A 21,316-nucleotide genomic window follows, 5' to 3' on the forward strand; every position below is an offset into this window, starting at 1 on the left:
TTGTCTAACTCCTCATTCTTTCCCTCCAGTTCACAAAGGAACTACCTCTTTGATGATCTCATTGCTAGTCCTTTCTCCAGCTCTTCCCTGACAAAGCTGCTTTGCTGTGGAAGTGGATTGATTCTATGTTATGGATAGGTATTCCTGGTCTGTCACAAAACCAGGCGTTCCCACTTGTATGCACTGCGGAGTCTGCTGCCAACGTAAAGCAGCTGTGTCAGGTACAAGCTTCAGCAGTGAAGGCATGACTGGGGAGTGGAGTGCCCGCATACTCCCAACCTCACCTCTTGGGGCAGCAAATTTGACATATTGGCCAACAAAGTATATGCATTGCGACACGGCGATTATGTGATTGGGATTACGGAGACGTGGCTCCAGGATGATCAGGGCTGGGAACTCAACATTCAGAGGTATTCAACATTCAGGAAGGATAGAATAAAAGGAAAAGGAGGTGGGGTAGCATTGCTGGTTAAAGAGGAGATTAATGCAATAGTTAGGAAAGACATTAGCTTGGATGATGTGGAATCTATATGGGTAGAGCTGCAGAACACCAAAGGACAAAAAACGTTAGTAGGAGTTGTGTACAGACCTCCAAACAGTAATAGGGATGTTGGGGAGGGCATCAAACAGGAAATTAGGGGTGCATGCAATAAAGGTGTAGCAGTTATAATGGGTGACTTTAATATGCACATAGATTGGGCTAGCCAAACTGGAAGCAATACGGTGGAGGAGGATTTCCTGGAGTGCATAAGGGATGGTTTTCGAGACCAATATGTTGAGGAACCAACTAGGGGGGAGGCCATCTTAGACTGGATGTTGTGTAATGAGAGAGGATTAATTAGCAATCTCATTGTGCGAGGCCCCTTGGGGAAGAGTGACCATAATATGGTGGAATTCTGCATTAGGATGGAGAATGAAACAGTAAATTCAGAGACCATGGTCCAGAACTTAAAGAAGGGTAACTTTGAAGGTATGAGGCGTGAATTGGCTTGGATTGATTGGCGAATGATACTGAAGGGGTTGACTGTGGATGGGCAATGGCAGACATTTAGAGACCGCATGGATGAATTACAACAATTGTACATTCCTGTCTGGCGTAAAAATAAAAAAGGGAAGGTGGCTATCTAGGGAAATCAGGGATAGTATTAAAGCCAAGGAAGTGGCATACAAATTGGCCAGAAATAGCAGTGAACACGGGGACTGGGAGAAATTTAGAACTCAGCAGAGGAGGACAAAGGGTTTGATTAGGGCAGGGAAAATGGAGTACGAGAAGAAGCTTGCAGGGAACATTAAGGCGGATTACAAAAGTTTCTATAGGTATGTAAAGAGAAAAAGGTTAGTAAAGACAAACGTAGGTCCCCTGCAGTCAGAATCAGGGGAAGTCATAACGGGGAACAAAGAAATGGCAGACCAATTGAACAAGTACTTTGGTTCGGTGTTCACTAAGGAGGATACAAACAACCTTCCGGATATAAAAGGGGTCAGAGGGTCTAGTAAGGAGGGGGAACTGAGGGAAATCTTTATTAGTCGGGAAATTGTGTTGGGGAAATTGATGGGATTGAAAGCCGATAAATCCCCAGGGCCTGATGGACTGCATCCCAGAGTACTTAAGGAGCTGGCCTTGGAAATAGCGGATGCATTGACAGTCATTTACCAACATTCCATTGACTCTGGATCAGTTCCTATGGAGTGGAGGGTAGCCAATGTAACCCCACTTTTTTAAAAAGGAGGGAGAGAGAAAACAGGGAATTATAGACCGGTCAGCCTGACCTCAGTAGTGGGTAAAATGATGGAATCAATTATTAAGGATGTCATAACAGTGCATCTGGAAAATGGTGACATGATAGGTCCAAGTCAGCATGGATTTGTGAAAGGGAAATCATGCTTGACAAATCTTCTGGAATTTTTTGAGGATGTTTCCAGTAAAGTGGACAAAGGAGAACCAGTTGATGTGGTATATTTGGACTTTCAGAAGGCTTTCGACAAGGTCCCACACAAGAGATTAATGTGCAAAGTTAAAGCACATGGGATTGGGGGAAGTGTGCTGACGTGGATTGAGAACTGGTTCTCAGACAGGAAGCAAAGAGTAGGAGTAAACGGGTACTTTTCAGAATGGCAGGCAGTGACTAGTGGGGTGCCGCAAGGTTCTGTGCTGGGGCCCCAGCTGTTTACATTGTACATTAATGATTTGGACGAGGGGATTAAATGTAGTATCTCCAAATTTGCAGATGACACTAAGTTGGGTGGCAGTGTGAGCTGCGAGGAGGATGCTATTAGGCTGCAGAGTGACTTGGATAGGTTGGAGTGGGCAAATACATGGCAGATGAAGTATAATGTGGATAAATGTGAGGTTATCCACTTTGGTGGTAAAAACAGAGAGACAGACTATTATCTGAATGGTGACAGATTAGGAAAAGAGAAGGTGCAACGAGACCTGGGTGTCATGGTACATCAGTCATTGAAGGTTAGCATGCAGGTACAGCAGGCGGTTAAGAAAGCAAATGGCATGTTGGCCTTCATAGCGAGGGGATTTGAATACAGTGGCAGGGAGGTGTTGCTACAGTTGTACAGGGCCTTGGTGAGGCCACACCTGGAGTATTGTGTACAGTTTTGGTCTCCTAACTTGAGGAAGGTCATTCTTGCTATTGAGGGAGTGCAGCGAAGATTCACCAGACTGATTCCTGGGATGGCGGGACTGACCTATCAAGAAAGACTGGATCAACTGGGCTTGTATTCACTGGAGTTCAGAAGAATGAGAGGGGACCTCATGGAAACGTTTAAAATTCTGACGGATTTAGACAGGTTAGATGCAGGAAGAATGTTCCCAATGTTGGGGAAGTCCAGAACCAGGGGTCACAGTCTGAGGATAAGGGGTAAGCCATTTAGGACCGAGATGAGGAGAAACTTCTTCACCCAGAGAGTGGTGAACCTGTGGAATTCTCTACCACAGAAAGTAGTTGATGCCAATTCACTAAATATATTCAAAAGGGAGTTAGATGAAGTCCTTACTACTCGGGGGATCAAGGGTTATGGCGAGAAAGCAGGAAGGGGGTACTGAAGTTTCATGTTCAGCCATGAACTCATTGAATGGCGGTGCAGGCTAGAAGGGCTGAATGGCCTGCTCCTGCACCTATTTTCTATGTTTCTATGTTTCTAAGCCTGATTGTATCCTGGCTTCTTTACTGTTCGACTATCATCCATGATCTTCAAGGGTTCCAGAAGTACACTCCAGTTCCCTTTGTGACATTTGGGAGATGAAGTAAGTCACTGCCTGTTCATGACTTTGTGAGCAACCGAACAAATCTGCTTGTATTTGTAAAGAAGAAGGATTCAGCAAGACCAAAGCGGTGTTGGCACCTCGCCTTCAATGGCAAATTTATTTGCACACCAGGCAGAAGGCTTCTTGCAGCCCTGTGCGTTCTCCAATGTGCAAATGTACTTGCCTCAGCCTGCTGCACTTGATTCGGCTGTTCGGCATTCAGATTACATTTTCCAGAGAGACAGGCTGGTACTTAGCTACAAAGCCTTGACAGGCGCTGATCATATTCGGGTGGAGGGGTACGAGGGCTGTCCGATTCACTACCGTCCATTTAGCGCCCCCATCAAAGTTGAAACTTCCGCCCGAAGTGTGTGAGACATCATTAATTTCCTCTTCGGAAACCTCTTCCTTATCGGGCTAAGGAGATAAATATTCATAGCAAGGTCAATGCTAACTGACTTGAGAGTTACTCAAGGGATTACTGAACATTTATTCTAGAAAGAGGAAAGCACGGGCACTAGGGATAAACTCAACTCTACACAGAGGGTTCAAACTAAAGGTTAATCTGTAAATTTATCAGATGTCAGCTGTGGCTCTGCAGTCGCATTCTCGAGTCAGAAACTTTTGGATTGAAGTCCCACTCCAGGGACTTGAGCACAAAATCTAGGCTGACACTCCAGTGCAGCACTGAGGGAATGCTAAACTGAGGGAGTGCTGCACTGTCGAAGATACCGACTTTCAGATGAGACATTGGCCTCGAAATCCCGGCCTCCCCGGGTCCGTACTGGGTGTGTACGGATCCGGGAAGGCATCGCAAAAGCTTTTACGAACTGTCAAGCGCTACAGATCCAATGTATCCCCACAGCCAGGACTTTCACATGGGCAAGATTGTAGTATTTACCCATATCTTGTCCAGCGGATGTCCTGCAAACTCTTGCGCCTAGTAAAAGCAGGCGCATAGCCTACTTTTACAGGCGTAAGAGTTTTAAAACATACAAAAACAGAGTAAAATAAAATTTAAAAACACAATTTTATGTTGAAAACCCTACCCACTGAGGTAAGTTTATTTTAAACCATAAATAAAAAAACTTTTTTTTAAAAATCAGAAAAATATATATTTTTTTATAAGACATTTATTAACTTTAATTTAAATTAATCTTAAATATGTGATGTATTTTTCTATTTTTTATTTGTGTTTGGGTGTTTGGGGGGTGTTTCTCAATCATAATGGGAACTACTCCTTACAGCGTTCCAATTATTATGAATGAGAAAATACTGTACCTGGATTGGCTGCCCGGTACCATGTAACTCCAGCTCCAGCATACGGACTTCCCGATGTGCACGCACTCCGATGCGCAGGGAGAGGAGGCCTCAGGACCGGGATCGCTGGTGGGCACAGCAGGATAAGGTAGTAGTGCATCTTTTTTACCTTTTTCTGTCAAATGCTGCCGGGAACCAGAGGACCGGGATTTCGAGGCCATTAAACCGAGGCCCCATCTGTCCTCAGGTGGACATAAAAGACCCCATGGCATTATTTTGAAGAAAAGCAGGGCTGTTATCCCTCGTGTCCTGGCCAATATTTATCCTTCAAACAACATCACTAAAATAGGTTATCTGATCATTATCATGTTGCTGTTTGTGGGACCTTGCTGTGCGTAAATTGGCTGCGTGCTTCCTTACAATAGTGACAACACTTCAAAAGTACTTCATTGGCTTTGAGATGTCCCGAGGTCATGAAAGGTGCAATATAAATGCAAGTTCTCTCTAAAAGATAGAAACATAGAAATCTGCAGTGCAGAAGGAGGCCATTTCAGCCCATCATGTCCGCACCGGCCGACAAAGAGCCGCACATTCCTTGGTCAGCAGCCCTAAAGGTTACATATAAACCTATGAACAATGATGGAAAGGCAAAGAGCACCCAGCCCAACTAGTCTGCCTCACACAACTGCGACACCCCTGATACTGAAATATTCTACACTGCACCCCAACCAGAGCCATGTGATCTCCTGGGAGAGGCAAAAACCAGATAAAAAACCCAGGCCAGTTTAGGGAGAAAAAATCTGGGAAAATTCCTCTCTGACCCATCCAGGAGATCACCCTGGTCGTATTCTATTCCCTGCAGTACTTAGCATTATATCTGCACTGTCCAACAAAAGGTCATCCCGTCTAATCCCAATTACCAGCTCTAGGTCCGTAACCCTGCAGGTTACGGCACTTTAAGTGCCCATCCAACCATCTCTTAAAAGTGGTGAGGGGTTCTGCATCCATCATTCTTCCAGGCAGCGAGTTCCAGATCCACACAACCCTCTGCGTAAAGAAGCCCCCCCTCAAATCCCCTCTAAACCTTCCACCAACCACCTGAAAACTATGCCCCCTCGTAATAGACCCCTCCACCAATGGAAATAGGCCCTTACTTTCCACTATGTTCAGACCCCTCAATATTTTGTACACCTCAATAAGGTCTCCTCTCACCGTCCTCTGTTCCAAAGAGAACAAACCAGCCGATCCAATCTGTCCTCATAACTAAGATTCTCCGTTCCAGGCAGCATCCTAGTAAATCTCCTGTGCACCCTCTCTAGTGCAATCACGTCCTTCCTATAATACGGCGACCAGAACTGCACGCAGTACCCGAGCTGTGGCCTAACCAAAGTATTACACAATTTAAGCATAACCTCCCTGCTCTTATATTCTGTGCCTCGGACAAGTATTCCGTATGCCTTCTTAACCACCTTATCCACCTGGCCTGCTACTTTCAGGGATCTGTGGACAAGGACTCCAAGGTCCCTTTGTTCATCTACACTATTAGGTGGCCTACCGCCTAATGTGTATACCCTTTCCTTATTAGCCCTCCCAAAGTGCATTACCTCACATTTCTCTGAATTAAATTCCATTTGCCACTGCTCTGCCCACTTTGCCAGTAGATTGATATCCTCCTGCAGCCCATGACTTTCCTCTTCATTATCAACCACATAGCCAATTTTAGTGTCGTCTGCAAACTTCTTAATCGTACTCCTTATATTCAAATCTAAGTCGTTGATATATACCACAAAAAGCAAGGGTCTCAGTGCTGAGCCCTGCGGAACCCCACTGGAAACCTCCTTCCAGTCAAAAACATCCATCAATCATTATCTTTTGCTTCCTACCTCCAAGCCAAATTTGGATCCAACTTGCCACTTTGCCCTGTATCCCATGGGCTTTAACCTTCATGACCAGTCTACCATGTGGGACCTTATAAAATGCCTTGCTAAGGTCCATATATACTACATCATATACACTACCCTCATCGACCCTCTTGGTTACCTCCTCAAAAAATTCAATCAGCTTAGTCAAACACGATCTTCCCTTAACAATTCCGTGCTGACTGTCCGTAATTAATCCTTGCCTTTCCAAGTGCAGATTTATCCTGTCTTTCAGGATTTTTTCCAATAATTTTCCCACCACTGAGGTTAGGCTGACAGGCCTGTAATTACTCGGCCTATACCTTTCTCCCTTTTTAAACAAGGGTACTACATTAGTAGTCCTCCAATCCTCCAGCACCATGCTCAGATCCAAAGAGGACTGGAAAATGATGGTCAAGGCCTCTGCTATTTCCTCTTTTACTTTGCTCAACAGCCTGCGATACATTTCATCCAGGCCTGGGGACTTATCTACTTTCAAAGCTGCTAAACTCTTTAATACTTCCTCTCTCACTATTTTTATTTCATCCAGAATATCACACTCCTCCTCGGTAGCAGTATCTGCATTGCCCCTTTCCTTTGTGAAAACAGATGCAAAGTATTCGTTAAGAACCCTACCAACATCTTCCACCTCCACACAAAGATTATCCTCATGGTCTCTAATAGGCCCTACCCTTTCTTTAGTTACCTTCTTACTCAATATATTTAGAGGTTTTCTTTAATTTTACTGGCCAAGAATTTCTTGTGCTCGCTCTTTAATTCCTGATATCCTTTTTAATTTTTCCTCTTAACTTTCGATATTCCTCTAACGATTCTATAGTATTTAGCCGTTGGTATATGACATAAGCGTCCCTTTTTTTCTTAATCCTCCCCTGTAAGTCCCTAGACAATCCAGGGGGCTCTAGAATTATTTTTCCCGGCCTTTTTCTTTAAGGGCACATGTTTGGCCTGAGCCTTCTGGATCTCCTCCTTGAATGCCTCCCACTGTTCTGACACTGATTTACCCACAAGTAGCTGTTTCCAGTCCACCATGGCCAAATCACTCCTTAACTTAACAAAATTAGCTTTTCCCCAATTCGGAACTTTTATTCCAGGCCTATTCTTGTCCTTATCCATAACCAACTTGATTCTGACTGAATTATGGTCACTGGCACCCAAGTGCTCTCCCAATAATACCTCTTCAACCTGCCCAGCTTAATTCCCAAAAACTAAATCCAAGACCACGCCCTCTTGTGTTGGGCTTGCTACATACTGACTAAAAAAGTTCTCTTGAATGCATTTCAAGAATTCCTCCCCCTCTATACCCTTCACACTAAATGTGTCCCAATCAATATTTGGATAGTTAAAATCCCTTACTATTACTACCCTATGGTTTTTGGACTTCACACCAATTTGCCTACATATTTGCTCCTCTATCTCCCTTCCACTGTTTGGGGGTCTATAATACAAGCCCAGCAGTGTGATCGCCCCTTTTTTATTTTTCAATTGGACCCATATGGCCTCATTTGATGATCCCTCTAACATCTCAGCCCTCCTTACTGCTGTAATAGTTTCTTTAATCAGTATCGCAACCCCCCCCCCCCTTCCCCGCCTTTTTACCCCCCTCTCTATCTTGTCTAAAAATCCTGTAGCCAGGAATATTAATCTGCCAAACCTGCCCCTCTTTCATCCATGTTTCTGTAATGGCTATAATGTCATACTCCCAAGTGTCTACCTGTGCTCCTAGCTCATCTGCCATATTCGCTGTACTCCTTGCATTAAAGTATATACCATTCAACACAGGAAGACCTCCTTCCTTACTACAAACTAAGCCCTGTTTCCTCTGTCTTACAGATTTGCTTTCTAGATTCTTGCTGTCCAATTTCTGCTTTACTTCCTTCCCTTTTGAATTTGTTCTCAGGTTCCCATCCCCGTGCCAAGCTAGTTTAAACTCTCCCCAACAGCACGAGCAAAACTCCCCGTGAGGATATTAGTACCGGCGCTGTTGAGGTGCAACTTGTCCAGTTTATACAGGTCCTATCTCCCCCAAAAGTGGTTCCAATGCCTCAAGAATTTAAAGCCCTCCCTCTTACACTCCTCTTTCCAGCCACATGTTCATCCTCTCTATCCTTCTATTCTTATTCTCATTAGCACGTGGCACCGGTAGTAACCCGGAGATTACTACATAGAAACATAGAAATTTACAGCACAAAGAAGGCCATTTCAACCATCGTGTCCATGCCGGCCGACAAAGAGACGCACGGCTCTTGGTCAGCAGCCCTAAAGGTTACATATAAAGCTATGAAACACACACATAGGTTTGAGGTCAGTACCTTTGAGGTCCTAACCTTTAATTTTCTTCCTAGCTCCCTGAATTCTTCCTGTAGGACCTCATCCCTCATTTTACATGACCTCTAGCTGTTTACCCTGCCCCCCCGCCCCCTCCTCCCCTCAGGATACCCTGCGTCCGCTCTGCGACATTCTTGACTCCGTCACCAGGGAGGCACAAAACCATGCGGGAGCCACGTATACGGCCGCAGAAATGCCTGTTTGTTCCCCTAACTATAGAATCCCCTATCACTAGGTCTCTTTTGTTCATTGTCTCTCTCCGCCCTGTGCAGCTGAGCCACCCGTGGTGCCTTGGAATTGGTTCTGGCTGCACTCCCCAGAGGCACCATCGTCCTTACTGATACTCAGAAGTGAATTTCGGTTTGATAGCGAGATGGACTCAACGGGGGGGGGGGCACCTACGCTACCTACCTAGCACACTTACTACGTTTGGTGATCACCCAGTTCCCCTCTACCAGCACACCTGCAGGGTGACTGCCATGCATGTAATCTTTATGTAACAACACTGCAATACTGTACATACGTAAGAAATGCACACCTTGACCACAGGGGGTGAACTTGTGGGAGATACTCCTCACCTGGTCATCCAGGTATATAAAGGGAGGTCCCACGCAGGGTCATCACTTCTTGGTCCTGTGAATAAAGGTTCAGGTCATGGAGTGACCTTGTCCATAGAATGTGCCTCGTGTGGATTTGTGGTTGTGTAAGGACATTACAGTGACCTCCTCCTAAAAATGCTATCCACGTAGTTCTCAGCCTCGTGGATGCACCATATTGACTCCACCCGCTGCTCCAGCTTCAAAACGTGGAGCTCGAGCAGTTGAAGCTGGAGACACCTCCTGCACACGTGGTTGTCTAGGCTGCGCGGAGCGTCCAGGACTTCCCACATGCCGCAGGATGTGCACTCCACGGGACTGAGCTGCACCGCCATTCTTCTAGTTAGCGTTATCTAGTTTAAAATCTACTTAAAAAGAAATAGAGAAAAGAGAGCTACTCACCAACTCACCTCACCGATTCCGAGGCCTCCGAACTCCCGGCGTCCGAACTCCCGACTCGCCCACCTCACAATGCCTATCGACTCGCCGAACTCCCGACTCGCCTAACTCCCAACTCACCGAACATTTAATTAACTTTAATTTCAATTCATTTTAAATATGTGAGGTGTTTTATTTATTTATTATGTTGTGTTTCTTGTCTTAGGGGGTTTATTCTCATTAATAATAATGGGAACTCGTAAAAACAGAGTTCCCATTATTATCAATGAGAATACTGGACAGTGATTGGTGGTCCAGGCCCACGTGATTCCAGCTTTTTCGTGCGTCCAGGGAAGTCATCTCCCCATACGCTACGCATCGAATGAAGGCCTCCGTCCAGAATTGAAAGCACCTCCGGGACCACCAGGTGCTTTTGCAAAAACTCTTTGGGTCGGAGGCGTTCGTCCGAAGGAAGCCTCCAACTGGAATTTTAGCCCTCTTATTTTATCAGGACCAATTTCTGCTTCGCGAGCTGGGAGAGGAGTGCTGATTGGTAAGATTGTATTTTTACTGGTGGAAAGGGAGAAATATCAGAGCTTGAGGTAATATTGGCTGTTCAAACAATAAAATGACATTGTAGTATTGGTGAAGGCTTAGAAACTGGTTGCTCACCTACGAACAAGTCCCCCGTCAGGGATTAGTATTTGACACAGGGAACACCGAAAGGAAAGACAACTAATTTGTTCACTGATTACAAACGGCGCTGACCTTTGGGGCTTTGCTCATTATTTTCATTTGTAATTCTATGAATTGTTCCATTATTCTGCAGAGAGCTGCTTCAGTTACATCACTATCAACTGAAGTCAACACATTGAGAGGAATGGTATTTAACGCCAAAGTTATTTACCTTCAACTGCTGCTGGGATCTGTTATGAGAGATTGGCCCCGAAATTCACAGTCCCGGGAAGGACCATTACTGCCCGTTTGTGGCAGCCATTTGTTATATATGTATTCTTGTATTTACTCTGTACAGCCACCAGAGGGCTTATCCCCTGGAGTCCCAAGGGATCCCATAATCCCGTGGGAGCACAGGTATTTCAGGTATTTAAGGAGGCTTCACAGGTTGGAGAGGCTCTCTGGAGACGTGCAATAAAAGACTAAGGTCACACTTTACTTTGAGCTCACAGTGTTCAGTCTGACTCTTTCTCCATGCACAACACCATTCATCAAAATCGAATGGCCGCCGCTTTGGGCTCAACTGCCCGCCCCAACATAAATTCGGCCCGGGAAGTCTTGCAGCAGTGTGGGCCACTGCCGACTCTCGTGGTGGTGCGGGGCTTGCTGTGGTAGTGACGCGCTAAAAGTGCGCGTCGTTGCCACTCCCCCCCGGGCCCATTTTCAGTGTGAAAAAGCCGTCGCTTTAGCTGATCTCGGAGCTGTGGGAGTGGAGAGAGACGAGAAGGTAAGATCCAAACCTGAGGATGTGTCGGAAGCTCACCGGAGTCCTCGAAGTAATAGCAGCTGAGTCGGTCTCACAGAGAAATCCAGTGAGAGATCATCTGGGGGAGATCAGCGAGCTCCGGACAGGGCAAGATCCCGGATCCAGCTCCGTATTGTTCAGCAACAAGTCCAGGAGCCTCTTCAATGGACCGGAGGAGATCAGCACAGAATTCGCATTCAAGGAGAGGGAGAGAGGGAGGGAGAAATGGAGAGAGGGAGGGAGAGATGGGGAGAGGGAAGGAGAGAGAGAGAGGGAAGGGAGCAAAAAAGAAAGGAGAAATAGATAGAAATGATGTAAGTGAATGATAAGCAGAATGAGAAAATTTGATTGGGAGAGAGAGAAATAGAGAAAGAGAAAAAGGGGAAAAAAAATTAGAGACAGACAGAGAAATAGAGATCCCGAGATTCACAGAGAGAAAACTGAAATCTCAATCCAGGGGCTCAGACTGGAAACGTCGCCACAGCTCAGCATTCCGAGCGGGAACAAATGGGAATCTGTTCCACCTTCGCCGCCTCCAGGCTAGATCTACTGTCATCCCATCCTCTGTCATCGAACTTACAGTACGCAGACGACACTTGCGTCTGCGCACACTCGGAGGCCAAACTTGAAACCATCGTCAACACCTTCACCAAGGCATACGAAAGCATAGCCTTTACACTAAACATCTGTAGGACAAAGGTCCTCCACCAACCTACCCCCACCACACAGCACTGCCCCCAGTTATCAAAATCCACGGTGAGGCCTTGGACAACGTGGACCACTTTCCAGACCTCAGGAGCCTACAGTCAGCAAGGACAGACATCGATAATGACGTCCAACACTGCCTTCAGTGTGCCAGTGCAATCTTCTGTCGCCTGAGGAAGAGAGTATTTGAAGACCAGGACCTCAAATCTGGCACCAAGCTTGTGGTCTGCAGGGTAGTAGTGATACCCTCCTATATATGGCTCAGAGACGTGGACTATTTCCAGCAAACACCTCAAAGCACTGGAAAATTACCACCAGCGCTGCCTTCGCAAGATCCTGAAAATCCATTGGGAGGATTGGTGCACCAACGTCAGTGTTCTCGATCAGGCCAACATCCCCAGCATCGAAGCACTGACCACGCACGATCATCTCCGCTGGGCAGGTCACAACATCCGCATGCCTGACATGAGACTCCCAAAGCAAGAGCTCTTCTTGGAGCTTCGATACGGCAAGCAAGCCCCAGGTGGCAGAGGAAATGCTTCAAGGATACCCTCAAAGCCTCCTTGATAAAGTACAACATCCCCACCGGCACCTGGGAATCTCTGGGCCAAGACCGCCCAAAGTGGAGGAAGAGCATCCGGGAGGGCGCTGAGCACCCTGAGTCTCGTCGCCAAGAGCATGCAGAAATCAAGTGCAGACAGCGGAAGGAGCGTGCGGCAAAACAGACTCCCCACCCACCCTTTCCTTCAACCACTGACTGCCCCACCTGTGATAGAGATTGTAGGTCCCGCATTGGACCGTTCAGCCACCTGAGAACTCACTTTTAGAGTGGAAGCAAGTCATCCTCGACTTCGAGGGACTGCCTATGATAATCTTACATGAGCCTAACCTGCAACTGTGCCTCAGTGTCTCCCCTATGGCTGCCTCATGCTCTGGGAAGGCTGCTGTGTTCCCTGTGTAGAAGCTGCAGATGTCCTTCTAAGATTCCCTCAAGCAGCTTTGGGCCTGGAAGGGCTGGCTGGAGACTGGTCATCACCCTCCTGGGAGGGTTCGGTCGGGCTTGGCTTGGGTGAGGCCATGCCTGGAGGTACTGGCGGAGTGACAGGTCTGGGGCCAGGAATGCTGTGAGCCGGAGGGAGCGCATCATCAGCATCCTGACCCGAGGAGCCTGAATAACTCACCAGGGGCGGCACAATACCACCACCACCAATCTGAAGGAGCTCAGGTCGGTGTTGTGGCGCCACACCGGAAGGTCCCCCGTGGTGGATCCAGCCACGAAATCAACACTGAGGTCTGGGGGGCATCCAGCTGAGACTGCATGCGAGCAGCCAGTCTGAAAGCCGCCAGATATGACAGCACTTAGACGCTCTGTCGACTCTTGCAGAGCCGCGGCTATGCTCTCCAAAGCAGCACCGCACCGATATGCTTGTTCCCTCGCGTCTGTGTAGCTGTCACATCACCCTAATAAGACTAGAACACTTTTTTGTGGCCAAAAAACTGAATTTGGATCCAATGGCCGCTGCAAACTTTGTAGCGCTAATTGGGGGAAAAAGGCCTGGACACCACCAGCTTGCTGGCTGCACTGAATTTCGGCCTCATTATTTCAAAACTCTTCCCGGTCATGTTAGAAATAGCTGGTTCATAGCATTTTAGTTATTTAATGATACATACCTGAAATATTTTTCATATTTTGTGAAGTCGACATCACATTATAATTGCAGGAGCTATTTTTCCTTTGAAGATTCCTTTTCAAACAAATGTTCTAAAGCATCAACTATCTTTCTCAATGTTACACTAATTAGTGCTTATAATGCCTCCAGCACTGATTGAACGAACCACAAATTAATATACACCATTAAATCCATTTTTTTTGGGACACTTTCCCCACATTAGCGCTACCTAATTCTTTGCCTAATTCTTATGAAGCATATTAACAGAATGCATTATGAAGATGTTGTGGCATGTGATTTATGCTTTACTTGAGGTGCTAACCATATCTCACCCAAGAGTTTTCAAGATCAGCTCACTTATGGGATAGAAATCATATCCCACCAGTCTTTATAATGTACCTTTTGAGGATGCTCAGACAAATTGATTTATATCATGCAAAGGAGGTGGTCTCTACAGAACAGCACAATCTTTTTCAATTCCAAGACCAATACTGGATATTACATTAAGGAAATAAGACATCTGAAAAAGAAAGACTTGCATTTCTATAGCGCCTTTCACAACCTCAGGACATCCCAAAGCGCTTTACAGACAATGTAATACTTTTGAAGTGTAGTCACTGTTGTACTGTAGGAAATGCGGTATCTAATTTGCACACAGCAAGGTCCCACAAACAGCAATGTGATAATGACCAAATAATCTATTTTTGTTGATGTTTATTGAGGGATAAATATTGACAAGTAAACTGGGGAGAACGCCCCTGCTCTTCTTCAAAATAGTGCCATGGGATCTTTTACCTGAGAGGGCCTAGATTTTCATGCTCGAGTCTCTGGAGTAGGACTTCAGCCCACAACTTTCTGACTCAGATGAGAATGCTACCCACTGAGCCATGGCTGACACAGATAGGATAGATTGGTTGTCTGAATTCAAGAATATGAGTACAATTTGTGAAGGTGATATTGTTGCACATCATAAATTCAGTAGATTTACATGTACTTCAATTCTTAAATGGGCCTGAGAGTAGTGTCTTTGAATGGCAGAGAGAAATTTGATTTAAATGCATTAAACAGTTGTGTGATAACATCGGCAACAGTAATTTCCAAGCTGTGATTGGTTCTGTTTCTGTCACTCATAGAAATAATACAGCACCAGCCCATTGCACCTGTGCTAACTCTTTGAAAGAGCTGTCCACTTAGTATTTTTTTTCAAATATTCATGTTTTTTCTTATTTCTGTCCCTTTTCTCGATGGCTCTTATTTATTTCTTCCCCTCTTTTTTATATTTCTCTTTTTGTACCTGGTTTGACATTGAATTCACCCACTCTAATTTACCCTCCTTCTCAGTCCTTTATTTCTCAATCCTTGAATCTCATTGGTTAAGGAGATATTCTGTTTGTCCACTCGATCACCAAGGTCCCAGGTGCCCTCAGCGCCATTATCATCTCGCACTTGCAGCAACTTACAGGATAAAACATTATTGAGCTTGTCATGTATGTAACCACAATGTAACACCACTGTATTAGTGTATACACTCAACCTCGATGCACATCTTGACCACAAGGAGTGAACTTGTGGGAGACACTCCTTACCTGATCACACAGGTATAAAAAGGGAGATCCCACGCAGGGACATCGTCTTTGGAGTCCTGTAAATAAAGAGTTAAGGTCACAGAGCGTCCTTGTCCCCAGAATGTGCCTCGTGTGGTTTCATGTTGTAGAGTAAGGACTTTACAGAGCTGAAGGGTGCTGGGAAAAGTGTAACTAACTGATCATGCTGCGAGATCCCCTGCTCCAGCAAATTCCAGCCCATAATATTGAGAAAAGTTTTTGATGCAGCAGATCGACCACTGTGAGCTTTGTGACAGTAATGTTTTATGACAGTGGCTGTTCTGGGAACTGAACCCACCCATAGACTCCCCATTGAGATGATAAATCGACTGTCCAGTTCCTTGTATTGTTTTGGAATATTTATTAATTAAAAAAAAAGTCAGATTGTCTGCCTCTCAAATGTTGACTTGATCTCTGGCACCCACTTCAGTTCTGGAATAAGCGTTGTTAACGTGTTAAACCAGCTCTGATGTACTCGGCACATCATGTGAATAGAAATGAGCGAAGTGATTAACTTCAATCCTAATTCACTATGAATTTGGATCTGTAAGAGTGATTCATTGTACAAAGTCTGCGCTCTGTCTTTCAAAACACAAATCAGACCAGAAAATGTACCTTAATTAGATTTGAGCAAATAAAAACATCCAATTTCAAGTTCTCTTGGAACACTCTTCTGTGAAATGCATTGTGTACACTTTTCAATGGATCTCTGGACTCTGCATGTGTTTCCTTCCCTCTTACCCTGGTGACTTTACATTCTGTCATGCCAAAGACAGGAGATGTATGGTGTTCCTAGTGTCAATAGCTTTTCCGAGTATAAATCAGGCAAACTGCATGACTCAACAACACTCGGGATGGATCTGACTTTTCTGAGTTCCGTTCCTGAGAGCAACTTCACAGGCTTAACAACAGCGTCTCTTTCTATTGGCCCTCTAATATTGACCTGGAGACACGCAAGACGGTGAAAAATGGACAACGGTGGTGTGAAGTTGCTTGAGCACCTGAGGTGTATAACAAAGCAAACGTGCCTTGCGTGTTCCTGATTTCACATTCGAACTTGTGTGTGCTACAGCTGTAATCTTAAAGGAGAGGGAGAGTTCCAAGAAAAGCATTATACCTAGGCTGATATTGTAAACCACAAGAATAACTTACAGTATGCGGTTGAATTACTGTATGACACAAATTGAAGGCCACTAAGGATGGGAGTGAATTAGGACCTGAAGGTATATTGCATGATGTAACTGACACGATTGTTACAATTGTAATGCAAGATATCTTCAGCCGAAACTTACTGTGTCAATGTAATGGCTGCTATTATAATATTATCTTGTTGATAAATCTCTGATTGTAATGCTGGGAGTATTTTGAGGTCCACTGTCCGACACTGGATTAAAGGTAACAATTTAGGGAGAATATACTGATGCGTCCAGTGGTAATCTGCCATTAGGTGTCTTTAGTAATGTTATGTATGTATGTAAACCTTACCAAAATGTAAGACTTGCCATTAGGGGGCACACCTGTGGGAAACCCAAGGGTCACCTGTGCACCCTGAGGCAAGCAGGTATAAAAGGTGATTCACCATGCTGCTTCCTCATTCTGAAGTCTGAATAAAGAGACCAAGATCACAACAGACAACAGTTTGAGCTTGCGATATAGTCCTGTGGATTTATTCTGAACATAACAACTTGGCGACGAGTAACAGATCACGAACTTTCACGCGGTAATGCCTGTCATTGGTATTCTTGAGAGATTTGTTGAAAGTGATGATTGGGAAGCCTTCATTGAGCGCCTTGACCAGTACTTTGTGGCCAATGAATTGGACATGGCTGAAACAGAGATCAAGCGCAGGGCGATTCTCCTCACCATATGTGGGTCATCGGTATGTGGCCTCCTTAAAAATTTGCTGGCACCGGTCAAACTAACAGACAAATCTTACGCAGAGCTGTGTACGCTAGCTAGGGAACACCTCAAACTAAAGGAGAGCATCCTGATGGCCAGGTGCCGCTTTTACACACACCGTCACTCCGAGGGCCAGAACGTGGCGAGTTTTGTCGTCGACCTAAGACGACTTACGGGGCAGTGTGAATTTGCAGGATCCTTGGGGGAAATGTTGCGGGACTTTTTTGTTCTTGGAATTGGCCACGAGGTCATTCTTCGCAAACTGCTGCCTGCCGAATCCCTAGATCTGAGCAAGGCCATCACAATAGCCCAAACCTTCATATCCACGAGTGATAACACGAAACAGATATCTTCACAGAATCGAAGTTCACCGGCAAGCACCGTGCACAAAATAATGTTTTCAGCAGGCAGAATGGCACAGGGCTGGGCCCACATAACTGCAGAGGCCAGACCTAGGCCTAGAGTGACTCCGAGTCCATCGAGGGGCGTGAATGGGTATCCATTAGCAGCATGTTGGTGCTGCGGGGGCAGCCATAGAGCTCATCATAGTTGATTCAAGCCCTATGTGTGCAAGGGCTGTGGAACAATGGGGCACCTCCAGCAAATGTGCAAACGACCTCTGACTCATCACGTGGCAGAGTCAGGAGAGTACGACCGATCCAGTGAGGATCACGATGAACAAGCAGGAGAGGCAACTGAACCTGAGGATGAAGAGGAAGTATATGGGATACACACCTTCACCACCAAAAGCCCTCCGATAATGTTAAAAGTTGAACTTAACGGCACTCCAGTCTCCATGGAATTAGCCACGGGGGTGAGTCAATCAGTTATGAGTCAGAAGGCATTCGAGAGGCTGTGGGGCGAGGAAACACTGCGACCCAAGCCGATCCCGATTCAGGCAAAGCTGCGCACCTACACCAAGGAACTGATACTAGTTCTTGGTAGTACGGACATGAGTATTCCATGAGGGAGCAGTGCATGATTTACCACTGTGGATTGTTTCAGGTGATGGGCCAACGCTGCTTGGCAGGAGGTGGATGGGGAAGATTCGATGGAAATGGGAAGACCTCTGCGTACCTTCTCTGGCGAATGAGGTCTCCCCTTCACAAAGGTTGAGCAAACCCCCACCTTCAGCTGAACCAGGCATCGAAGTGCAGATCCATTTGCAGATCCCCGAGACACAGGCCGTTCATCACAACCACGAGGAGGTAAAGTTCAACCGAGCAGCGGTGCAGGCGCGGTACCCACCACCCGAAGCCGACGACCTCTTTGCGACAATGGAAGAGGCTCCAGGTCGACAATGCAGAGTGGGACTCTGACCGAAATAATCCGAATGCGTCTTCCCGACGCCAGAGGCAAAATATCTGGGGAGGAAGATCAATGCAGTCGGCATCACGGACACGGGCGAGAGTGCGTCCAGACCACGGGACAAGAGTGCGTCCAGACCACGGGACGAGAAGGCATCTAGACCACGGGATGAAGGTGCATCCAGACCATGGGACGAGAGAGCATCCAGACCACGGAAGGTCGCCGCAACGGAACGGAGGAATGTGTCACCCAGCAAGGAAGACGGCTAGGTTTGGGGCAAAGATAAAGGGGCGACCGGTGTGAAGGCCAGGAACCCACTATGATCCAATAAATTGTGTGCACTATGTAACCCTTGGGAGCAGTCTTTCGTGGCCAATGATGTACCATTATATGGGGTTGGGGGTACCTTACAACAAGCCAAAGTAGCGGGCGAACACCAACCGGTCGTATATGTATCTGACAAAGTACTTGTAATAAATGATGTGTTATCACACGGGGTCGGGTGTGTTGTACAGCAAGCCAAAGTAGCAGGCGAACTCCAACCAGTTGTATATGTATCTAACAAAGTATTCGTAACAAGTGAGATGTTACCGCATGAGGTCGGGAGTGTTGTGCAGCAAGCAAAAGTAGCGGGTGAACCCCAAACGATTGAACATGTATCCAATAAGTTAAACAAAGCAGCAGCCTGTGTTCACAGGACGAAAGAGACATACCAAAGAGTGTCCCAATATGTGCTCGAGTCAGACAAGCTGCTCATCACACAAGCTTGGGAGGGCAGAGGCACCAATATCGATGCGTTGTTTCGAGAATGTGCACTGTAACATGATCTGCCATGGGCCAGGCACTGAGAGCAGCACTAATGCCCTCAGTTGGCTACTGTTACCCTCCACCAGGGTGGAAACGGTGCAGCCTGCAGACCCATTCGCGGTCGTGGAAGTGCTAGAAAGCGAGGGGTCAACCGTAATGGCCTCCCAGCTTAGGACCTGGACCAGCCAGGATCCCATGTTACCGCCTGCCAAAAGTGAACTGCTAGACGGGATGTGGCAACCTATCCTTTGCAGAGACGAAAGACCCACCCCCACGTTGCAAAGTAAGGCAGGGCGGCTACACACAGTTGGTGGTCCGGGGCCCTCATACTACGGCACAGGGACCACCAGGCCTCCTGCCACTACCGAAAGTCTCAAGGCCATTGCGGCCATCCTGGGCTTGCTCGACCTCACGGTCAGAGACAATAGTCTGGAGCAGGTAGCCCAAATCATTAAAACTAGCACCACGCATGTCACGGTAGACTCCCTATAGACCTGGCTATCCTGGGTGCGACGCAGTCACCAGACAGAATCACTCAGAACCGAGCCTTCCGTATGCCATCAGCGGAGAATCCACCATAATTGCACAGCCTCTCCACGTGGCATCAGAATAAGTAATGTAGACCATGTTCAGGGCCCCAGTTGAGCCACTAGCACCACATTAGCCAAGGGGGGGAATGGAGTGTGTGTGAAAATAGACCATGTACCGGGCTAACGAGTAAAGCATTTGGACAAGACCAAACTGCAAACTACAGATAACCAGGAACCACTGTGAAAGGACCTAGCCCTCAGCGACCCACTAACACGATCAACCTCGCCGTCAACCACGAGTATGAACCCACCATGTCAGGACTTCAACCCAGGCGATCGACCCAGGGATGCAGGGCGCCATATCGCCTCAACTTGCAAATAACTTGCACATAAGACTTTGGGGGGAGTGATGTTATGTATGTATGTAAACCTTACCAAAATGTAAGACTTGCCACGAGGGGGCACACCTGTGGGAGACGTAAGGGTCACCTGTGCACCCTGGGGCAAGCAGGTATAAAAGGTGATTCACCATGCTGCTTCCCTATTCTGGAATCTGAATAAAGAGACCAAGGTCACAACAGTTTGAGCTTGCGATATAGTCCTGTGGATTTACTCTGAACATAACAAGTAAGCTTTACAAATAGGCTGTGATGAAGAATTTACAGGTGTTCAAATGACATCCAGCACGTTGATACGGTACCAACTTAAAACCATTGTTATTAGGCATCTTGGATTGTTTCGATGATTATCTAGTTGGAATGCAAGTTTGGGAATTTCCTCTGAGCTCTCACTCTGTCACTGTAGCTTCGGCGGAAGGCAGCGGAAACTCTTGGCTAAACTGTCAGATACTTGGGTCTATGAAAGAAAGAAAGACTTGTATTTATAAAAAGAGCCTTTCATGACTTCAGGATGTTCAAAGCACTTTCCAGCCAATGAAGTATAGTCACTGTTGTAATGGTGGTACAAGTGTACTGTATTCAATAATATATTGTAAAGTACAGACCATAAAATATTATACGCATTATGTCATAGAATCGTTTCATAATGGGATTGGGTGGTGCCGTGTTTATTTTTTAGGTCCTAAAATTGGAATACACAATACACAGGGATATCCCATCTCATTGGGAGCTCTTCAAGACTCCAATATGACTGAGCTTAGTCAGTTTAATTGCTGCCTTTAATTATATGCATTCACATGTAACATTGGCTTCAAACTTGACAGCTACCACTAGTTCATTAACCTTGCTCAGAGAGATCATAAGGGCAGTTGTTATGGGAAACGGAAACATCATACAGTGAGTGCCGTGCAGGGAGATCGGGGTAATACTGAGGAATTCTCCATCTTCAAATAGGGTTTGAGAAGATTTGTATTGTGGGTATAATAATTTTAAGTGCAATATTTTTTCTGTCTTATCCATAAATTTGTATGCATCAACTTCAAAGAGACATTGATACCAAAACTTCAAAAAATTAAAAACCCAGATGTGTGGTTTGGGAGGTGTGGTAGGTCTTGCGGTTTGTCAAGGGGTTCATCTGTGATCGGAAACCCCAAGAGTAAAGCTTGAAGTTCCAGTGA

Source organism: Pristiophorus japonicus, chromosome 4, assembly GCF_044704955.1.
Source record: "Pristiophorus japonicus isolate sPriJap1 chromosome 4, sPriJap1.hap1, whole genome shotgun sequence".
In the NCBI taxonomy this organism is placed as follows: Eukaryota; Metazoa; Chordata; class Chondrichthyes; family Pristiophoridae; genus Pristiophorus; species Pristiophorus japonicus.